Consider the following 22227-nt stretch of genomic DNA (forward strand, 5'->3'; position numbering starts at 1 on the left):
AACATCTTAGATAAGAACAAGCGTGTTTGAATGGAAAATAACGGAATTGTATTAGTTCATCGAGACGCTGCAGAGCTCCTCACCCCCAACAATGGAGTTTAGAGACTCATGCCGTCAAAAAGTATGTAATTCAGATTTGAAAATGTCATCAGGTACAGAATAATTCTCTAAAAGTTGTTTAAATAGTAAACTAGTAACCTAGGTTTACAGAATATGAGTAAACTAAGATAATTGGTGCAGAAATCCACTTCTGGGGCCCACTTGGTGTGTGCTGGGGCTGAGACTAAAGCTATCCACGAGTAGAGGCTTTTCTTGGAGTTAAACTCCAAGTTATGACGTGTTTTGGGCGTTCAACTCCGGATCATGACGTGTTTCTGGCGTTTAACTCCAGACAGCAGCATGTACTTGGCGTTCAACGCCAAGTTACGTCATCTATCTTCGCGCAAAGTATGGACTATTATATATTGCTGGAAAGCCCTGGATGTCTACTTTCCAACGCCGTTGAGAGCGCGCCAATTGGACTCCTGTAGCTCTAGAAAATCCATTTCGAGTGCAGGGAGGTCAGGATCCAACAGCATCAGCAGTCCTTTTTCAGCCTAAGTCAGATTTTTGCTCAGCTTCCTCAATTTCAGCCAGAAAATACCTTAAATCACAGAAAAATACACACACTCATAGTAAAGTCCAGAAATATGATTTTTGCCTAAAAACTAATAAAATTTAACTAAAAACTAATTAAAACATACTAAAATCTACATGAAACTATCCCCAAAAAGCGTATAAAATATCCGCTCATCACAACACCAAACTTAAACTGTTGCTTGTCCTCAAGCAACTAGATAAATAAAATAGGATGAAAAGAAATTAAGAAACAATAATATCTCAGAGTTTCAAGTGAAGCTCAGATTCTAATTAGATGAGCGGGGCTAGTAGCTTTTTGCTTCTAAACAGTTTTGGCATCTCACTTTATCCTTTGAAATTCAGAATGGTTGGCATCCATAGGAACTCAGAATTCAGATAGTATTATTGATTCTCCTAGTTTAGTATGTTGATTCTTGAACACAGCTACTTTATGAGTCTTGGCCGTGGCCCTAAGCACTTTGTTTTCCAGTATTACCACCGGATACATAAATGCCACAGACACATAATTGGGTGAACCTTTTCAGATTGTGACTCAGCTTTGCTAGAGTCCCCAATTAGAGGTGTCCAGAGTTCTTAAGCACACTCTTTTGCTTTGGATCACGACTTTAACCACTCAGTCTCAAGCTCTTCACTTGGACCTGCATGCCACAAGCACATGGTTAGGGACAGCTTGATTAGCCGCTTAGGCCTGGATTTATTTCCTTGGGCCCTCCTATCCATTAATGCTCAAAGCCTTGGATCCTTTTCACCCTTGCCTTTTGGTTTTAAGGGCTGTTTGGCTTTTATTCCTTTTGATCCAAATATTATTTTTTTTTTCCCGCAAGAAAAAGATATATTTTTTTTTCACTGCTTTTTCTTGCTTCAAGAATCAATTTCATGATTTTTCAGATCATCAATAACATTTCTCTTGTTCATCATTCTTTCAGGAGCCAACAATTTTAACATTCATAAAATTCAATATCAAAAATATGCACTGTTCAAGCATTCATTCAGAAGACAAAAAGTATTGCCACCACATATAAATAATTAGAATTTTCCTTATTAAGAACTCGAAAAAATTAAATTGCCTCTTTATTCTACAAATCTACTATTTTATTCATGTTTGATGATGATGAGAAAAATAAGTTATAACTTAATTGGAAATAAGCCAAAATAGATATGCTAATTACTACTACTCCTATATAACTTCTAAGGTAAAATCCTATAATAATACTATCACAGAGTTAAAGCTAGAATTAGAACTTAACAACCTGTATTTTGGGAAGTGGATGTTCCTCTAGTCTGTGGGGTGCCTTCAAGAATTAATTTCTGACGCTTCAGCTCCCTTAAGTTCACATCCTTGCTCTTCCTGTTCTCTTAGGTGCCATGATCTTAATGAGTTTAACTCAGTGATCATGGCAAATCACACCAAACTTAGAGGTTTGCTTGTCCTCAAGCAAAAGAAAGGAAAGGAGAGGAGTAGAAGGAGAGGCAGTTTCGAAAAAAAATAAGATGAGTTGGAAAAGATATGAGAAGAAATTAAAAATATTTGAAAAAGAATTGGATTGGAAAAAGATTTGTGTTTATGAATTAAGATACATTTGATATTTTTGAAAAAGGGATTTTAGAAATTAGGGTTCTTAGAAAACTAATTTGATTTTGAGGAATGACATTTTGAAACATGTTTATGCAAGAAATCATGAATTGAAACATAAAAATTTAGAAAAATTGTAAAGAAAAACGAATTTTACCTCCTCCCCACCATCCTGGCGTTAAACGCCCAAACGATGCATGTTTTGGGCGTTTAACGCCCAAATGCTGCTTCTCCTGGGCGTTCAACGCCCAGCTGATGCTTCTTTCTGGCGTTGAACGCTAGGAAGTCCTTTGTCACTAGGCGTTTTTCTGAACGCCCAGGATGCTAACACTCTGGCGTTAAACGCCCAGAAGGTGCTTTTTTCTGGCGTTCAACGCCCAGAAGATGCTCCTTTCTGGCGTTTAACGCCCAGATGGCTACCCTTACTGGCGTTGAACGCCCAGTGGGTGCTTCTTTTGGGCGTTCAACGCCCAAAATCTTTCTTACTGGCTTTTTCACGCCAGTGAGCTTCCAAATTTCCCTGTAACTCTGTAAATTCAATCAATTGCTAATTTTACCCTTTGAAGATACTTGGACACATACCTGTAAAAAAAGAAAATTTATTTAATTAGTAAATAAACTTTGTAAATGGCTGGGTTGCCTCCCAGCAAGCGCTTCTTTATTGTCTTTAGCTGGACTACCACTGAATTCTAATCAAGTCTCAGTTTCGAGCATTCTTGCTCGAAGTTACTTTCAAGATAATGTTTAATTCTCTGTCCATTAACAATGAACTTTTTGTTGGATTCATTATCCTGAAGCTCTACGTATCCATATGGTGATACGCTTGTAATCACATATGGACCTCTCCACCGGGATTTTAATTTCCCGGGGAATATTTTGAGCCTGGAATTAAATAGCAGAACTTTCTGCCCTAGCTCAAAGACTCTGGATGACAATTTCTTATCATGCCATCTTTTTGCTTTCTCTTTGTAAATATTTGCATTCTCGAAAGCATTGAGTCTAAATTCCTCTAGCTCATTTAACTGAAGCAATCGTTTTTCTCCAGCTAATTTGGCATCAAGGTTTAGGAATCTGGTTGCCCAATAGGCCTTGTGTTCCAGTTCCACTGGCAAGTGACATGCCTTTCCATACACAAGCTGGTATGGAGAGGTCCCTATAGGGGTCTTGAATGCTGTTCTGTATGCCCACAGGGCATCATCCAAGCTTCTTGCCCAATCCCTTCTACGGTTAATTACAGTCCGTTCCAGGATTCTTTTGAGTTCTCTATTTGAGACTTCAGCTTGCCCATTAGTTTGTGGGTGATATGGAGTAGCTACCCTGTGGCTAACTCCATAACGCACCAGAGCAGAGTAAAGCTGTTTATTGCAGAAATGAGTGCCCCCATCACTGATTAACACTCTAGGGATACCAAATCTGCTGAAGATGTGTTTCTGGAGGAATTTTAACACTGTTTTAGTGTCATTGGTGGGTGTTGCAATAGCCTCCACCCATTTGGATACATAATCCACCGCCACCAGAATATAAGTGTTTGAGTATGATGGTGGGAAGGGTCCCATGAAGTCAATGCCCCATACATCAAACAACTCAATCTCCAAGATCCCTTGCTGAGGCATGGCGTAACTGTGAGGTAGATTGCCAGATCTTTGGCAACTGTCACAATTAAGTACATACACTCGGGAGTCTTTGTAGAGAGTAGGCCAGTAGAAGCCACTTTGGAGGACTCTTGTGGCTGTTCGCTCACTTCCAAAATGTCCTCCATACTGTGATCCATGGCAGTGCCATAGGATCTTCTGTGCTTCTTCCTTAGGCACACATCTACGGATTACTCCGTGTGCACATCTCTTAAAGAGATACGGCTCATCCCAAAGATAATACTTTGCATCCGTGATCAGCTTCTTTATTTGCTGTCTACTGTACTTTTTGGGTATAAATCTCACTGCCTTGTAGTTTGCAATGTCTACAAACCATGGCACTTCCTGGATGGCAAAGAGTTGCTCATCCGGAAAGGTTTCAGAGATCTCAGTGAGAGGGAGGGACGCCCCTTCCACTGGTTCTATTCGGGACAGGTGATCTGCTACTTGATTCTCTGTTCCTTTTCTGTCTCTTATTTCTATATCAAACTCCTGCAGAAGCAGCACCCATCTTATAAGTCTGGGTTTTGAATCCTGCTTTGTGAGTAGATATTTAAGAGCCGCATGATCTGTATACACAATCACTTTTGATCCTACTAAATAGGATCTGAATTTATCAATGGCGTAAACCACTGCAAGTAGCTCTTTTTCTGTGGTTGTGTAATTCTTCTGTGCGTCATTTAAAACACGGCTGGCATAGTAAATGACGTGCAGAAGCTTGTCATGCCTTTGTCCCAACACTGCACCAATAGCATGGTCACTGGCATCACACATTAATTCAAATGGTAACGTCCAGTCTGGTGCAGAGATGATTGGTGCTGTAACCAATTTAGCTTTCAGAGTCTCAAATGCTTGCAGACACTCTTTATCAAAGATAAATGGTGTGTCAGCAGCTAGCAGGTTGCTCAGAGGTTTGGCAATTTTTGAAAAATCCTTTATAAACCTCCTGTAGAATCCTGCATGCCCCAGAAAGCTTCTGATTGCCTTAACATTGGTGGGTGGTGGTAATTTTTCAATTACTTCCACTTTAGCTTGATCCACCTCTATTCCCTTGTTTGAGATTTTGTGCCCAAGGACAATTCCTTCAGTCACCATAAAGTGACACTTTTCCCAGTTTAAAACCAGGTTGGTCTCTTGGCATCTCTTTAAAACAAGTGCTAAATGGTTAAGGCAGGAGCTGAATGAGTCTCCAAACACTGAAAAGTCATCCATAAAGACTTCCAGAAATTTTTCCACCATATCAGAGAAGATTGAGAGCATGCACCTCTGAAAGGTTACAGGTGCATTGCATAGCCCAAATGGCATCCTTCTGTATGCAAATACTCCAGATGGGCATGTGAATGCCGTTTTCTCCTGATCCTGGGGATCTACTGCAATTTGATTATAACCTGAATATCCATCCAGGAAGCAGTAGTATTCATGACCTGCTAGTCTTTCTAGCATCTGGTCTATGAATGGTAAAGGAAAATGATCCTTTCTGGTGGCTGTATTGAGCCTTCTGTAATCAATACACATGCGCCACCCAGTAACTGTTCTTGTAGGAACCAGTTCATTTTTTCATTATGAACCACTGTCATGCCACCTTTCTTAGGGACGACTTGGACAGGGCTCACCCAGGGGCTGTCAGAAATAGGATAAATAATCCCAGCCTCTAGTAATTTAGTGACCTCTTTCTGCACTACTTCCTTCATGGCTGGGTTCAGCCGCCTTTGTGGTTGAACCACTGGCTTGGCGTCACCCTCCAGTAGGATCTTGTGCATGCATCTAGCTGGGCTAATGCCCTTAAGATCACTGATGGACCACCCAAGAGTTGTCTTGTGTGTCCTTAGCACTTGAATCAGTGCTTCCTCTTCCTGTGGCTCTAAGGTAGAGCTTATGATTACAGGAAAGGTATCACCTTCTCCCAAGAATGCATATTTTAGGGAAGGTGGTAATGGTTTGAGCTCAGGTTTAGGAGGTTTCTCCTCTTCCTGAGGGATTTTCAGAGGTTCTACTATTTTCTCTGACTCCTCCAGATCAGGCTGGACGTCTTTAAGGATGTCCTCTAGCTCTGATTCGGGACTCTCAGCCATATTGACCTCTCTTACCAGAGAGTCAATAATATCAACACTCATGCAGTCATTTGGGGTGTCTGGATGTTGCATGGCTTTGACAACAGTCAACTTGAACTCCTCCTCATTGACTCTCAAGGTTACTTCCCCTTTTTGGACGTCAATGAGGGTTCGGCCAGTTGCTAGGAAAGGTCTTCCTAGAATGAGAGTTGCACTCTTGTGCTCCTCCATTTCCAGCACCACAAAGTCAGTAGGAAAGGCAAATGGCCCAACCTTGACAATCATGTCCTCAATCACACCTGATGGTATTTAATGGAGCCATCAGCAAGTTGAAGACATATCCTGGTTGGTTTGATTTCTTCAGTTAAACCAAGCTTTCTGATAGTAGATGCAGGTATTAGGTTGATACTTGCCCCAAGATCACATAAAGCTTGCTTGGTGCAAGTGCCCTCTAATGTGCATGGTATCATAAAGCTCCCAGGATTTTTAAGCTTCTCAGGTAAGCTTTTCAGAATGACTGCACTGCATTCTTCAGTGAGGTAAACTTTTTCAGTTTCCCTCCAATCCTTCTTATGACTTAAGATCTCTTTCATGAACTTAGCATAAGAGGGTATTTGCTCAAGTGCTTCTGCAAACGGAATCTTTATTTCAAGAGTCCTAAGATAGTCTGCAAAGCGGGCAAATTGCTTATCCTGTTCCGCTTGGCGGAGTTTTTGAGGATAAGGCATTTTGGCTTTGTATTCCTCAACCTTAGTTGCTGTAGGTTTATTACCTACAGAAGTGGGTTGGGAAGCCTTTTTAGAAGGGTTATTATCAGCACTTGTATGTGACTGATTCCCCACTGGCAATTGAATGCCAGTGGTGGGAGCTGGAGTGGCGTTAGACGCCACTTCCTTGTTTGTTACTGGCGTTTGAACGCCAGAACCATGCTCCCTTTGGGCGTTCAACGCCGGATTCATGCTTGTTTCTGGCGTTGAACGCCAGGAATGAGCATGGTCTGGGCGTTCAGCGCCAGCTTTATTCCTCCCTGGGCTCTGATTGTCCTCAGAGGGATTTTGAGTATCCACCTGTTCATTTCTTGGTTTCTTGCTGCTTTGAAGTGAGGTATTTAATGTTTTCCCACTTCTTAATTGAACTGCTTGGCATTCTTCTGTTATTTGTTTTGACAGTTGCTTTTCTGTCTGCTTTAATTGTACTTCCATGTTCCTGTTAGCCATTCTTGTTTCCTGTAATATTTCCTTGAATTCGGCTAGCTGTTGAGTTAGAAAGTCTAATTGCTGATTGAATTCAGTAGCCTGATCCACCGAACTGAGTTCAGCAGTTACTGCTTTAGCTTCTTCTTTCATGGAAGATTCACTGCTTAGGTGCAGATGTTGATTTCTGGCAACTGTGTCAATAAGCTCTTGAGCCTCTTCAATTGTTTTTCTCATATGTATAGATCCACCAGCTGAGTGGTCTAGAGAAATCTGAGCTTTTTCTGTAAGCCCATAGTAGAAGATGTCTAATTGCACCCATTCTGAAAACATTTCAGAGGGGCATTTTCTTAGCATCTCTCTGTATCTCTCCCAGGCATCATAAAGGGATTCATTATCTCCTTGTTTGAAGCCTTGGATGCTTAGCCTTAGCTGTGTCATCCGTTTTGGAGGGAAATAGTGATTCAGGAATTTTTCTGACAACTGCTTCCATGTTTTTATGCTGTTCTTAGGCTGGTTATTTAACCACCTCTTAGCTTGATCTTTTACAGCAAATGGAAACAGTAATAATCTGTAGACATCCTGATCCACTTCCTTATCATGTACTGTGTCAGCAATTTGCAATGATTGTGCCAGAAATTCTGTAGGTTCTTCATGTGGAAGACCGAAATACTGACAGTTTTGCTGCACCATGATAATGAGCTGAGGATTCAACTCAAAGCTACTAACTCCAATGGAAGGTATACAGATACTACTCCCATATGAAGCAGTAGTCGGGTTAGCATATGACCCCAGAGTCCTCTTGAACTGTTCATTCCTACTTGCTTCCATGATGGAATACAAGGGATAATTTATATGTTGATTTTTTTTTCGAATTAATTTTTATAAAATAAAATAAAAAAAACGAAATAAATAAAAGAAATTGTAAATATTTTGAAATTGAAATTTGAATTTTTATATAAAATTTTCGAAAAAAAATAGTTCAAAATTAGTTAGAAAATATAATTTTTTTGAATTTTGAATTTTATGATGAAAGAGAAAAACACACAAAAGACACAAGACTTAAAATTTTTAGATCTAATGCTCCTTATTTTCGAAAATTTTGGAGGGAAAACACCAAGGAACACCAAACTTAAAAATTTTAAGATCAAGACACAGGAAAAACTCAAGAACACCTTGAAGATTCACAAGAACACCAAGAACAAAAGAAAGAACACCAAACTTAAAATTTTTAGAAAACCAAGATAATTTTTCGAAAATTATATTAAAATTAACAAGAAAACACCAAACTTAGAGTTTGGCACAAGATTAAATCAAGAAAAATTATTTTTGAAAAGATTTTCAAAAGTACTGGTGCTCCTCATCAAGAATATAACCAATGCTTTAGCCAATTGGGCAGAAAAGGTAACAATTGTTCTGAATAGGTCTATTCCTTTTGGAAGACTAATGCTTTGGATTAGTATAAGAAAAACAAGAAAAGACACAGAACAAGAAAAATTAAAAATCAACCAAGAAAAGTGAACAAGAACAACTTGAAGATCAAGGAAGAACCTAGAACACTAACACGAAATTATTTTTTTTTTTAGAGAAAATATAAAATATGCAATTAACACCAAACTTAAAACAAGACACTAAACTCACGAAAAATTAACAATTAATAAAGAAAAATAATATTTTTGAAAAGAAATTTTTGAAAAGAAACTATCCTATCAGAATTTGATGACTCTATAGCAATAAAAATAATAAAAATAAATTATTCCTAATCTAAGAAATAAAATAAACCTTTAGTTGTTCAAACTCAAATAATCCCCGGCAACGGCGCCAAAAATTTGGTGCAAGAATTTGTAATCCGCACAACTAACCAGCAAGTGCACTGGGTCGTCCAAGTAATACCTTACGTGAGTAAGGGTCGATCCCACGGAGATTATTGGTTTGAAGCAAGCTATATTTATTTTATTAATCTTAGTCAGGAGGCCAATAGGATTAAAAGTGAAATTACTAGATTTGATTATAAAAATAAAAGAGAATAACAGTGTTACTTGTTGTGCAGTAATGAGAAAGATGTTGGAGTTTTGGAGATGCTTTGTCCTTTGAACTTCAACTCTTCCTTGAATTCCTTCAACACACGAAAAGTCCCTTCCATGGCAAGCTCTATGTAGGGTGTCACCGTTGTCAATGGCTACCTCCCATCCTCTCAGTGAAAACGTTCCTATGCTCTGTCACAGCACGGCTAATCATCTGTCGGTTCTCAATCGGGTTGGAATAGAATCCATTGATTCTTTTGCGTCTGTCACTAACGCCCAGCCTTCAGGAGTTTGAAGCTCGTCACAGTCATTCAATCCCAGAATCCTACTCGGAATACCACAGACAAGGTTTAGACTTTCCGGATTCTCATGAATGCCGCCATCAATCCGGCTTATACCACGAAGATTCTGCGTAATGAATCTAAGAGATACTCATTCAGTCTGATGTAGAACGGAGCTGTTTGTCAGGCACACGTTCATGGTTTGGGGAAGGTGATGAGTGTCACGGATCATCACCTTCTCCACAATTAAGCGCGAATGAACATCTTAGATAAGAACAAGCGTGTTTGAATGGAAAATAACGGAATTGTATTAGTTCATCGAGACGCTGCAGAGCTCCTCACCCCCAACAATGGAGTTTATAGACTCATGCCGTCAAAAAGTATGTAATTCAGATCTGAAAATGTCATCAGGTACAGAATAATTCTCTAAAAGTTGTTTAAATAGTAAACTAGTAACCTAGGTTTACAGAATATGAGTAAACTAAGATAATTGGTGCAGAAATCCACTTCTGGGGCCCACTTGGTGTGTGCTGGGGCTGAGACTAAAGCTATCCACGAGTAGAGGCTTTTCTTGGAGTTAAACTCCAAGTTATGACATGTTTTGGGCGTTCAACTCCGGATCATGACGTGTTTCTGGCGTTTAACTCCAGACAGCAGCATGTACTTGGCGTTCAACGCCAAGTTACATCGTCTATCTTCGCGCAAAGTATGGACTATTATATATTGCTGGAAAGCCCTGGATGTCTACTTTCCAACGCCGTTGAGAGCGCGCCAATTGGACTCCTGTAGCTCCAGAAAATCCATTTCAAGTACAGGGAGGTCAGGATCCAACAGCATCAGCAGTCCTTTTTCAGCCTAAGTCAGATTTTTGCTCAGCTTCCTCAATTTCAGCCAGAAAATACCTGAAATCACAGAAAAATACACACACTCATAGTAAAGTCCAGAAATATGATTTTTGCCTAAAAACTAATAAAATTTAACTAAAAACTAATTAAAACATACTAAAATCTACATGAAATTATCCCCAAAAAGCGTATAAAATATCCGCTCATCACAACACCAAACTTAAGAGATCCCACTCATCATGAAATCCCTGAGATACCTCAAGGGATGCACTTTCCTCCACAAAACTATTGGGAGCAAATCAATACCTCCCTAGGAGAATTGAGTTCCAACATGGGACAACTAAGGGTGGAGCACCAAGAACATTCCATCCTCCTCCATGAAATTAGAGAAGATCAAAGAATCTTGAGAGAGGAGCAACAAAGGCAAAGAAGAGACATTGAGGAGCTCAAGCACTCCATAAGATCTTCAAGAGGAAGAACAAGCCGCCATCACTAAGGTGGACCCATTCTTTAATTTCCTTGTTCTTTATTTTCCTGTTTTTCGAATTTCATGCTTATGTTTGGGTCTTATTACATGATCATTAGTGTCTTAGTGTCTATGCCTTAAAATTATGAATGTCCTATGAATCCATCACCTTTCTTAAATGAAAAATGTTCTTAATTGAAAAAGAGAAGAATTGCATGAATTTTGGATTTTATAACAGATTAATTATTTTGATGTGGTGGCAATGCCTTTGATTTCTGAATGTATGCTTGAACAGTGCATATGTCTTTTGAATTTGTTGTTCATGAATGTTGGCTCTTGAAAGAATGATGAAAAAAGGAGACATGTTACTGAGGATCTGAAAAATCATAAAAATGATTCTTGAAGCAAGAAAAAGCAGAGAAAAACGAAAAAAAAAAGAAAAAAATAATAAAGTTGTGATCCAAGGAAAAAAGAGTGTGATTAAGAACCCTGGACACCTCTAACTGGGGACTCTAGCAAAGCTGAGTCACAATCTGAAAAGGTTCACCCAATTATGTGTCTGTGGCATGTATGTATCTGGTGGTAATACTGGAAGACAGAGTGCTTTGGGCCACGGCCAAGACTCATAAAGTAGCTTTGTTCAAGAATCATTATACTTAACTAGGAGAATCAATAACACTATCTGGATTCTGAGTTCCCATAGAAGCCAATCATTCTGAATTTCAAAGGATAGAGTGAGATGCCAAAACTGTTCAGAGGCAAAAAGCTAAAAGCCCCGCTCATCTAATTAATACTGATCTTCATAGATGTTTGTGGAATTCATTGCATATTCTCTTCTCTTTATCTTATTTGATTTTCAGTTGCTTGGGGACAAGCAACAATTTAAGTTTGGTGTTGTGATGAGCGGATAATTTATACGCTTTTTGGCATTGTTTTTAGTATGTTTTTACTATGTTTTAGTTAGTTTTTATTATATTTTTATTAGTTTTTAGTTAAAATTCACTTTTCTGGACTTTACTATGAGTTTGTGTGTTTTTTCTGTGATTTCAGGTATTTTCTGGCTGAAATTGAGGGACCTGAGCAAAAATCTGATTCAGAGGCTGAAAAGGACTGCAGATGTTGTTGGATTCTGACCTCCCTGCAATCGAAGTGGATTTTCTGGAGCTACAGAAGCCCAATTGGCACGCTCTCAACTGCGTTGGAAAGTAGACATCTTGGGCTTTCCAGCAATGTATAATAGTTTATACTTTGCCGAGATTTGATGGCCCAAACCAGCGTTCCAAATCAGCTCAAAACCGCCCGGCGTTAAACGCCGGAACTGGCACAAGAATGGGAGTTAAACGCCCAAACTGGCACAAAAGCTGGCATTTAACTCCAAGAAAAGTCTCTACATATGAAAGCTTCAATGCTCAGCCCAAGCACACACCAAGTGGACCCGGAAGTGGGTTTTTATGTCATTTACTCATTTCTGTAAACCCTAGACTACTAGTTCTCTACAAATAGAACCTTTCACTATTGTATTCTCATCTGGGTAGCTATCTTTGATCAGTCTTATGCTATCCTAGATCATGGGGCTGGCCTCACGGCCATGCCTAGACCTTGTTCTTATGTATTTTCAACGGTGGAGTTTCTACACACCATAGATTAAGGTGTGGAGCTCTGCTGTACCTCGAGTATTAATGCAATTACTATTGTTCTTCTATTCAATTCGGCTTATTGTTGTTCTAAGATATCACTTGTTCTTCAACTTGATGAATGTGATGATCCGTGACACTCATCATCATTCTCACCTATGAACGTGTGCCTGACAACCACCTCCGTTCTACCTTAGATTGAGTGGATATCTCTTGGATCCCTTAATCGGAATCTTCGTGGTATAAGCTAGAATTGATGGCGGCATTCAAGAGAATCCGGAAGGTCTAAACCTTGTCTGTGGTATTCTGAGTAGGATTCAAGGATTGAATGACTGTGATGAGCTTCAAACTCCTGAAGGCTGGGCGTTAGTGACAGACGCAAAAGAATCAATGGATTCTATTCCAACCTGATTGAGAACCGACAGATGATTAGCCGTGCTGTGATAGAGCGCGTTGAACATTTTCACTGAGAGGATGGGTGGTGCGCGAAATTGTGAACAATACTTTTTCACAACTCTCATAATCCCCGGTCATGAACTCCAAAAACTTGGTAGTTCAATTCCATGGCATTACACAACTTCGCACAACTAACCAGCAAGTGCACTGGGTCGTCCAAGTAATACCTTACGTGAGTAAGGGTCGATCCCACGGAGATTGTTAGCATTGAAGCAAGCTATGGTCATCTTGTAAATCTTAGTCAGGCAAACTCAAATGTATATGATGATGAACGAAAATAACATAGAAGATAAAGATAGTGATACTTATGTATATCATTGGTGTAAGAGCTTCAGACAAGTGTATGAAGATGCCTTCCCTTCCGTCTCTCTGCTTTCCTACTGCCTTCATCCAATCCTTCTTACTCCTTTCCATGGCAAGCTTGTGTAGGGTTTCACTGTTGTCAGCAGCTACCTCCCATCCTCTCAGTGAAAGCGATTGCATATGTCCTGTCACGGCATAGCGGAATTCAGCTGTCGGTTCTCGGTCAGGCCGGAATAATATCCATTGATACTTTTGCGTCTGTCACTAACGCCCTAGCCTGCTAGGAGTTTGAAGCACGTCACAGTCATTCAGTCATTGAATCCTACTCAGAATACCACAGACAAGGTTAGACCTTCCAGATTCTCTTGAATGCCGCCATCAGTTCTTGCCTATACCACGAAGACTCTGATCTCACGGAATGGTTGGCTCGTTTGTCAGGCGAGCATTCGGTTGTCAGGCGATCAACCATGCATCGTGCAATCAGGAATCCAAGAGATATTCACTAAGCCTCAGATGCTTGTAGAACAAGAATGGTTGTCAGTCACCTTGTTCATGGGTGAGAATGGTGATGGGCGTCAATCATCACCTTCATCATGTTGAAGAACAAGTGATATCTTGGACAAAGAACAAGCGGAATTGAATGGAAGAACAATAGTAATTGCATTAATACTCGAGGTACAGCAGAGCTCCACACCTTAATCTATGGTGTGTAGAAACTCCACCGTTGAAAATACATAAGCATAAGGTCTAGGCATGGCCGAATGGCCAGCCTCCCAAAGAGGGTTCAATCATCAAAACATGATCAAAAGCTCTCCCTCTATATCTCTATACAATAGTAAAAGGTCCTACTTATAGAAAACTAGTACATAGATGAGTAAATGACATAAAAATCCACTTCCGGGCCCACTTGGTGTGTGCTTGGGCTGAGCAATGAAGAAATTTCGTGTAGAGACTCTCCTTGGAGTTAAACGCCAGCTTTAGTGCCAGTTTGGGCGTTTAACTCCCAATTAGGTGCCAGTTCCGGCGTTTAACGCTGGAATTTCTTGAGGTGACTTTGAACGCCGGTTTGGGCCATCAAATCTTGGGCAAAGTATGGACTATTATATATTGCTGGAAAGCCCAGGATGTCTACTTTCCAACGCCGTTGAGAGCGCGCCAATTGGGCTTCTGTAGCTCCAGAAAATCCACTTCGAGTGCAGGGAGGTCAAAATCCAACAGCATCTGCAGTCCTTTTGAGTCTCTGGATCAGATTTTTGCTCAGGTCCCTCAATTTCAGCCAGAAAATACCTGAAATCACAGAAAAACACACAAACTCATAGTAAAGTCCAGAAAAGTGAATTTTAACTAAAAACTAATAAAAATATACTAAAAACTAACTAAAGGATACTAAAAACATACTAAAAACAATGCCAAAAAGCATACAAATTATCCGCTCATCACAACACCAAACTTAAATTGTTGCTTGTCCCCAAGCAACTGAAGATCAAATAAGATAAAAAGAAGAGAATATGCAATGAACTCCAAAAACATCTATGAAGATCAGTATTAATTAGATGAGCGGGGCTTTTGTCTTTTTGCCTCTGAATAGTTTTGGCATCTCACTCTATCCCTTGTAATTCAGAATGATTGGCTTCTTTAGGAACTTAGAATCCAGATAGTGTTATTGATTCTCCTAGTTAAGTATGATGATTCTTGAACACAGCTACTTATTGAGTCTTGGCTGTGGCCCAAAGCACTCTGTCTTCCAGTATTACCACCGGATACATACATGCCACAGACACATAATTGGGTGAACCTTTTCAGATTGTGACTCAGCTTTGCTAAAGTCCCCAATTAGAGGTGTCCAGGGTTCTTAAGCACACTCTTATTTGCCTTGGATCACAACTTTATTTCTTTCTTTTTTTTTCTCTTTTTTTTTCGTTTGCTTCCTTTTTTTCTTTCTTTTTTTTTTTGTATTCACTGCTTTTTCTTGCTTCAAGAATCATTTTTAATGATTTTTCAGATCCTCAGTGACATGTCTCCTTTTTCATCATTCTTTCAAGAGCCAACATTCATGAACCACAAATTCAAAAGACATATGCACTGTTCAAGCATACATTCAAAGAACAAAAGTGTTGCCACCACATCAAAATAATTGAACTATTATAAAATTCAGAATTCATGCAATTCTTTCCTTTTCAATTAAGCACGTTTTTATTCAAGAAAGGTGATGGATTCATAGGACATTCATAACTTTAAGGCATAGACACTAAGACACTAATGATCACAAGACACAAAACATGGACAAACATAAAGCATAAAAATCGAAAAACAGAAGAATAAAGAACAAGGAAATCAAGGAACGGGTCCACCTTAGTGATGGCGGCTCTTTCTTGCTCTTGAAGATCCTATGGAGTGCTTGAGCTCCTCAATGTCTCTTCCTTGTCTTTGTTGCTCCTCCCTCATGATTCTTTGGTCTTCTCTAATTTCATGGAGGAGAATGGAGTGTTCTTGATGCTCCACCCTTAGTTGTCCCATGTTGGAACTCAATTCTCCTAGGGAGGTGTTTAATTGCTCCCAATAATTTTGTGGAGGAAAGTGCATCCCTTGAGGCATCTCAGGGATCTCATGGTGAGAGGGGTCTCTTGTGTACTCCATCCTTTTCTTGGTGATGGGCTTGTCCTCATCAATGGGGGTATCTCCTTCTATGTCAACTCCAACTGAATAACAGAGGTGACAAATGAGATGAGGAAAGGCTAATCTTGCTAAAGTGGAGGTCTTGTCCGCCACCTTGTAGAGTTCTTGAGCTATAACCTCATGAACTTCTACTTCTTCTCCAATCATGATGCTATGAATCATGATGGCCAGGTCTATGGTAACTTCGGACCGGTTGCTAGTGGGAATGACTGAGCGTTGTATGAACTCTAACCATCCTCTAGCCACGGGCTTGAGGTCATGCCTTCTCAATTGAACCGGCTTTCCTCTTGAGTCTTGCCTCCATTGTGCGCCCTCTTCACATATAGTTGTGAGGACTTGGTCCAACCTTTGATCAAAGTTGACCCTTCTAGTGTAAGGATGCTCATCTCCTTGCATCATAGGCAAGTTGAACGCCACCCTCACACTCTCCGGACTAAAAATCCAAGTATTTCCCCCGAACCATAGTGAGATAATTCTTGGGATTCGGGTTCACACTTTGGTCATGGTTCTTGGTGATCCATGCATTGGCATAGAACTCTTGAACCATCAAGATTCCGACTTGTTGAATGGGGTTGGTGAGTACTTCCCAACCTCTTCTTCGGATCTCATGGCGGATCTCCGGATATTCACCCTTTTTGAGTGAAAAGGGGACCTCGGGGATCACCTTCTTCAAGGCCACAACTTCATAGAAGTGGACTTGATGCACCCTTGAGAGGAATCTATCCATCTCCCATGACTCGGAGGTGGAAGCTTTTGCCTTCCCTTTCCTCTTTTTAGAGGTTTCTCCGGCCTTGGATGCCATAATGGTTATGAAAAAGCAACGCTTTTACCACACCAAACTTAAAATGTTTGCTCGTCCTCGAGCAAAAGAAGAAAAAAGAGAGTAGAAGAAGAAGAAATGAGGAAGAGGGGGAAGGTGATGTGTTCGGCCAAGAAGGGTAAGAAAGGGTGTTTAGGTTGTGTGAAAATGAAGGGTTGAAGAAGGGTATATATAGGAGAGAGGGGGGTAATGGTTCGGCCATGGAGGGTGGGTTTGGGAGGGAAAGTGGTTTGAATTTGAAAGGTGAGGTTGGTGGGGATTTATGAAGGATGGATGTGAGTGGTGAAGAGAAAGATGGGATTTGATAGGTGAAGGGTTTTTGGGGAAGAGGTATTGAGGTGATTGGTGAGTGGGGGAAGAAGAGAGAGAGTGATGGTGGGGTCCTGTGGGGTCCACAGATCCTGTGGTGTCAAGGAAAAGTCATCCCTGCACCAAGTGGCATCAAAATCCACGTTTTGAGCCATTTCTGGCGTTAAACGCCGGGCTGGTGCCCATTCCTGGCGTTTAACGCCAGGTTGTTGCCCTTTACTGGCGTTTAACGCCAGTCTGGTGCCCCTTTCTGGCGTTAAACGCCCAGAATGGTGCCAGACTGGGCGTTAAACGCCCAACTGCTAGGCTTACTGGCGTTTAAACGCCAACAGCTTCTTCCTCCAGGGTGTGCTGTTTTTCTTCCTGTTTTTCATTCTGTTTTTGCTTTTTTCATTATTTTTGTGACTTCTTATGATCATCAACCTACAAAAAAATAAAATAACAAAAGAAAATAGTTAACTATAAAACATTGGGTTGCCTCCCAACAAGCGCTTCTTTAATGTCATTAGCTTGACAGAGGACTCTCATGGAGCCTCAGAGATACTCAGAACCGTGTTGGAACCTCCCAACACCAATCTTAGAGTTTGAATGTGGGGGTTCAACACCAAACTTAGAGTTTGGTTGTGGCCTCCCAACACCAAACTTAGAGTTTGGCTGTGGGGGCTCTGTTTTGAGAGAAGCTCTTCATGCTTCCTCTCCATGATGATAGAGGGATGTCCTTGGGCCTTAAACACCAAGGATTCTTCATTCACTTGAATGATCATTTCACCTCTATCAACATCAATCACAGCCCTTGCTGTGGCTAGGAAGGGTCTGCCAAGGATGATGGATTCATCCATGCACTTCCCAGTCTCTAGGACTATGAAGTCAGTAGGGATGTAATGGTCTTCAATCTTCACCAAAACATTCTCTACAAGTCCATGAGCTTGTTTTCTTGAATTGTCTGCCATCTCTAATGAGATTCTTGCAGCTTGCACCTCAAAGATCCCTAATTTCTCCATTACAGAGAGGGGCATGAGGTTTACACTTGACCCTAAGTCACACAAGGCCTTTTTGAAGGTCATGGTGCCTATGGTACAAGGTATAGAAAACTTCCCAGGATCTTGCCTCTTTTGAGGCAGTTTCTGCCTAGACAAGTCATCCAGTTCTTTGGTGAGCAAGGGTGGTTCATCCTCCCAAGTCTCATTTCCAAATAACTTGTCATTCAGTTTCATGATTGCTCCAAGGTATTTAGCAACTTGCTCTTCAGTGATATACTCATCCTCTTCAGAGGAAGAATACTCATCAGAGCTCATGAATGGCAGAAGTAAGTCCAATGGAATCTCTATGGTCTCATTTTGAGCCTCAGATTCCCATTGGAACTCAGAGGAGATTGGTACACGCCCACTGAGGTCTTCCTTAGTGGCGTCCTCCTCCTCTCTTTCCTCTCCACATTCGGCCATGGTTATGGCTTTGCACTCTCCTTTTGGATTTTCTTCTGTATTACTTGGGAGAGTACTAGGAGGGAGTTCAGTAACTTTCTTGCTCAGCTGACCCACTTGTCCTTCCAAATTTCTGATGGAGGACCTTGTTTCATTCATGAAACTTTGAGTGGTCTTTATTAGATCAGAGACCATTGTTGCTAAGTCAGAAGTATTCTGCTTAGAACTCTCTGTCTGTTGCTGAGAAGATGATGGAAAAGGCTTGTTATTGCAAAGCCGGTTTCTTCCACCATTATTATTGAAACCTTGTTGAGGTCTCTCTTGATTCTTCCATGAGAAATTGGGGTGATTTCTCCATGAAGAATTGTAGGTGTTTCCATAGGGTTCTCCTAGGTAATTCACCTCTTCCATTGAAGGGTTCTCAGGATCATAGGCTTCTTCCTCAGATGAAGCCTCCTTAGTACTGCTTGGTGCATTATGCATTCCAGACAGACTTTGAGAAATCAAATTGACTTGTTGAGTCAATATCTTGTTCTGAGCCAAAATGGCATTCAGAGTATCAATCTCAAGAACTCCTTTCTTCTGACTAGTCCCATTGTTCACAGGATTCCTTTCAGAAGTGTACATGAATTGGTTATTTGCAACCATTTCAATCAATTCTTGAGCTTCTGCAGGCGTCTTCTTCAGATGAAGAGATCCTCCAGCAGAGCTATCCAGAGACATCTTGGATAGTTCAGAGAGACCATCATAGAAAATACCTATGATGCTCCATTCAGAAAGCATGTCTGAGGGACATCTTCTGATTAATTGTTTGTATCTTTCCCAAGCTTCATAGAGGGATTCTCCATCCTTCTGTCTGAAGGTTTGGACTTCCACTCTAAGCTTACTCCATCTTTGTGGTGGGAAGAACTTTGCCAAGAAGGCATTGACTAGCTTTTCCCAAGAGTCCAGGCTTTCCTTAGGTTGAGAATCCAACCATATTCTAGCTCTGTCTCTTACAGCAAAAGGGAATAGCATCAGTCTATAGACCTCAGGGTTAACCCCATTAGTCTTGACTGTGTCACAAAATTGCAAGAATTCAGCTAAAAACTGATGAGGATCTTCCATTGGAAGTCCATGGAACTTGCAATTCTGTTGCATTAGAGAAACTAATTGAGGCTTAAGCTCAAAGTTGTTTGCTCCAATGGCAGGGATAGAGATGCTTCTCCTATAGAAATCAGGAGTAGGTGCAGTAAAGTCACCCAGCACCTTCCTTGCATTGTTGGCATTGTTGTTGTTTTCGGCTGCCATGTGTTCTTCTTCCTTGAAGAATTCGGTTAGGTCCTCTAAAGAAAGTTGTGCTTTGGCTTCTCTTAGTTTTCTCTTCAGGGTCCTCTCAGGTTCAGGATCAGCTTCAACAAGAATGTCTTTGTCTCTGCTCCTGCTCATATGAAAGAGAAGAGAACAAGAAAATATGGAATCCTCTATGTTACAGTATAGAGATTCCTTGAAGTGTCAGAGGAAAAGAGAAATAGAAAGAAGAAGGAGAAGAAGGATTCGAACTTTATTAGTTAGAGTTCGAATTGTGCATTTAGAAGGAGTAGTACTCCATAAATAGAAGGATGTGGGAAGGAGGGAAGAGAATTTTCGAAAATTCAATCAAAAGATTTTGAAAACATTTTGAAAATTTGATTGGTAATTTTCGAAAATTCAAAGTGAAAAGAAATCAATTGATTTTTGAAAAAGATTTTGAAATTAGAAATCAAAAAGATTTGATTGAAAACTATTTTGAAAAAGATGAGGTTAAAAAGATTTGATTGAAAAGTTATGGTTTTAAAAAGATGTGATTGAGAAGATATGATTTGAAAACAATTTTAGAAGATATGATTTGAAAACAATTTGAAAAGATATGATTTAGAGAATTAATGACTTGCCTAACAAGAAAAGATATGATTCAAACATAAAACCTTTCTTAATAGAAAAGGCAAAAAATGTTCAATCAAATCATTAATTGTTAGTAAGTATCTTTTAAAAAGGAAAGAAATTGATTTTGAAAACATTTGATTGAAAAGATATGATTTGAAAAAGATTTGATTTTGAAAAACTTTGAAAACTTGAAAAAAAATTGATTTGAAAACAAAATCTTCCCCCTAACACCATCCTAGCGTTAAACGCCCAGAATGGTATCCATTCTGGCGTTTAACGCCCAAAATGCACCCTTTTTGGGCGTTAAACGCCCAACCAGGTACCCTGGCTGGCGTTTAAACGCCAGTCTGCCTCCTTCACTGGGCATTTTTGAATGCTCAGCTTTTTCTGTATAATTCCTCTGCAGTATGTTCTGAATCTTCAATTCTTTGTATCATTGACTTGAAAAGACACAAATTAAAAATATTTTTGGATTTTTAATAATCAAAATGCAACAAGAATCAAATAACAATGCATGCAAGACACCAAACTTAGCAGTTTGTGTACTACTGACACTATATGAGACACATGAACACTCAAGTCAATAGAATTTAAAGATCAAAACAAGAAATATATGCATGGATTCGAAAAATATAACAAAAACATGCATTTGACACCAAACTTAAGATGAGACTCTAGACTCAAACAAGAAATATTTTTGGATTTTATGGTTTTGCAAATTTTTTTTGTATTTTTCGAAAATTAAGTGGGAAAAGGTATCAAAATCCTTAATGAGAATTCCAGGAATCAGTGCAATGCTAGTCTAAGACTCCGGTCCAGGAATTAGACATGGCTTCACAGCCAGCCAAGCTTTCAAAGAAAGCTTCGGTCCAAAACACTAGACATGACCAAAGGTCAGCCAAATCTTAGCAGATCACTGCTCCAAAAGCAAAATTGATGAAAATCAACAAGCTCTTGTGGTGATAAGTTGAAACCTCGGTCCAATCAGATTAGACATGGCTTCTCAGCCAGCCAGATTTCAACAAATCATCATGAAACTCTAGAATTCATCTTCAAGAATTTCGAAAAAAATAAATACCTAATCTAAGCAACAAGATGAACCGTCAGTTGTCCAAACTAGAACAATCCCAGGCATTGTTACCAAAAGCTTGCTCAAAACTTGAACAATCCCCGGCAACGGCGCCAAAAACTTGGTGCGCGAAATTGTGAACAATACTTTTTCACAACTCTCATAATCCCCGGTCATGAACTCCAAAAACTTGGTAGTTCAATTCCATGGCATTACACAACTTCGCACAACTAACCAGCAAGTGCACTGGGTCGTCCAAGTAATACCTTACGTGAGTAAGGGTCGATCCCACGGAGATTGTTAGCATTGAAGCAAGCTATGGTCATCTTGTAAATCTTAGTCAGGCAAACTCAAATGTATATGATGATGAACGAAAATAACATAGAAGATAAAGATAGTGATACTTATGTATATCATTGGTGTAAGAGCTTCAGACAAGTGTATGAAGATGCCTTCCCTTCCGTCTCTCTGCTTTCCTACTGCCTTCATCCAATCCTTCTTACTCCTTTCCATGGCAAGCTTGTGTAGGGTTTCACTGTTGTCAGCAGCTACCTCCCATCCTCTCAGTGAAAGCGATTGCATATGTCCTGTCACGGCATAGCGGAATTCAGCTGTCGGTTCTCGGTCAGGCCGGAATAATATCCATTGATACTTTTGCGTCTGTCACTAACGCCCTAGCCTGCTAGGAGTTTGAAGCACGTCACAGTCATTCAGTCATTGAATCCTACTCAGAATACCACAGACAAGGTTAGACCTTCCAGATTCTCTTGAATGCCGCCATCAGTTCTTGCCTATACCACGAAGACTCTGATCTCACGGAATGGTTGGCTCGTTTGTCAGGCGAGCATTCGGTTGTCAGGCGATCAACCATGCATCGTGCAATCAGGAATCCAAGAGATATTCACTAAGCCTCAGATGCTTGCAGAACAAG

General features: G+C 40.2%; 1 non-coding gene across 1 annotated transcript; it reads left to right on the forward strand.

The window, feature by feature from the left end:
* Positions 1–19099: 19099 nt before the first annotated feature.
* LOC130964432 (small nucleolar RNA R71) lies at positions 19100–19207 on the forward strand. Its single transcript, XR_009080526.1, has one exon. It is a non-coding gene; the product is annotated as a small nucleolar RNA R71 (small nucleolar RNA).
* Positions 19208–22227: the final 3020 nt, after the last annotated feature.

This window comes from Arachis stenosperma, chromosome 2, assembly GCF_014773155.1.
Source record: "Arachis stenosperma cultivar V10309 chromosome 2, arast.V10309.gnm1.PFL2, whole genome shotgun sequence".
Taxonomy (NCBI): Eukaryota; Viridiplantae; Streptophyta; class Magnoliopsida; order Fabales; family Fabaceae; genus Arachis; species Arachis stenosperma.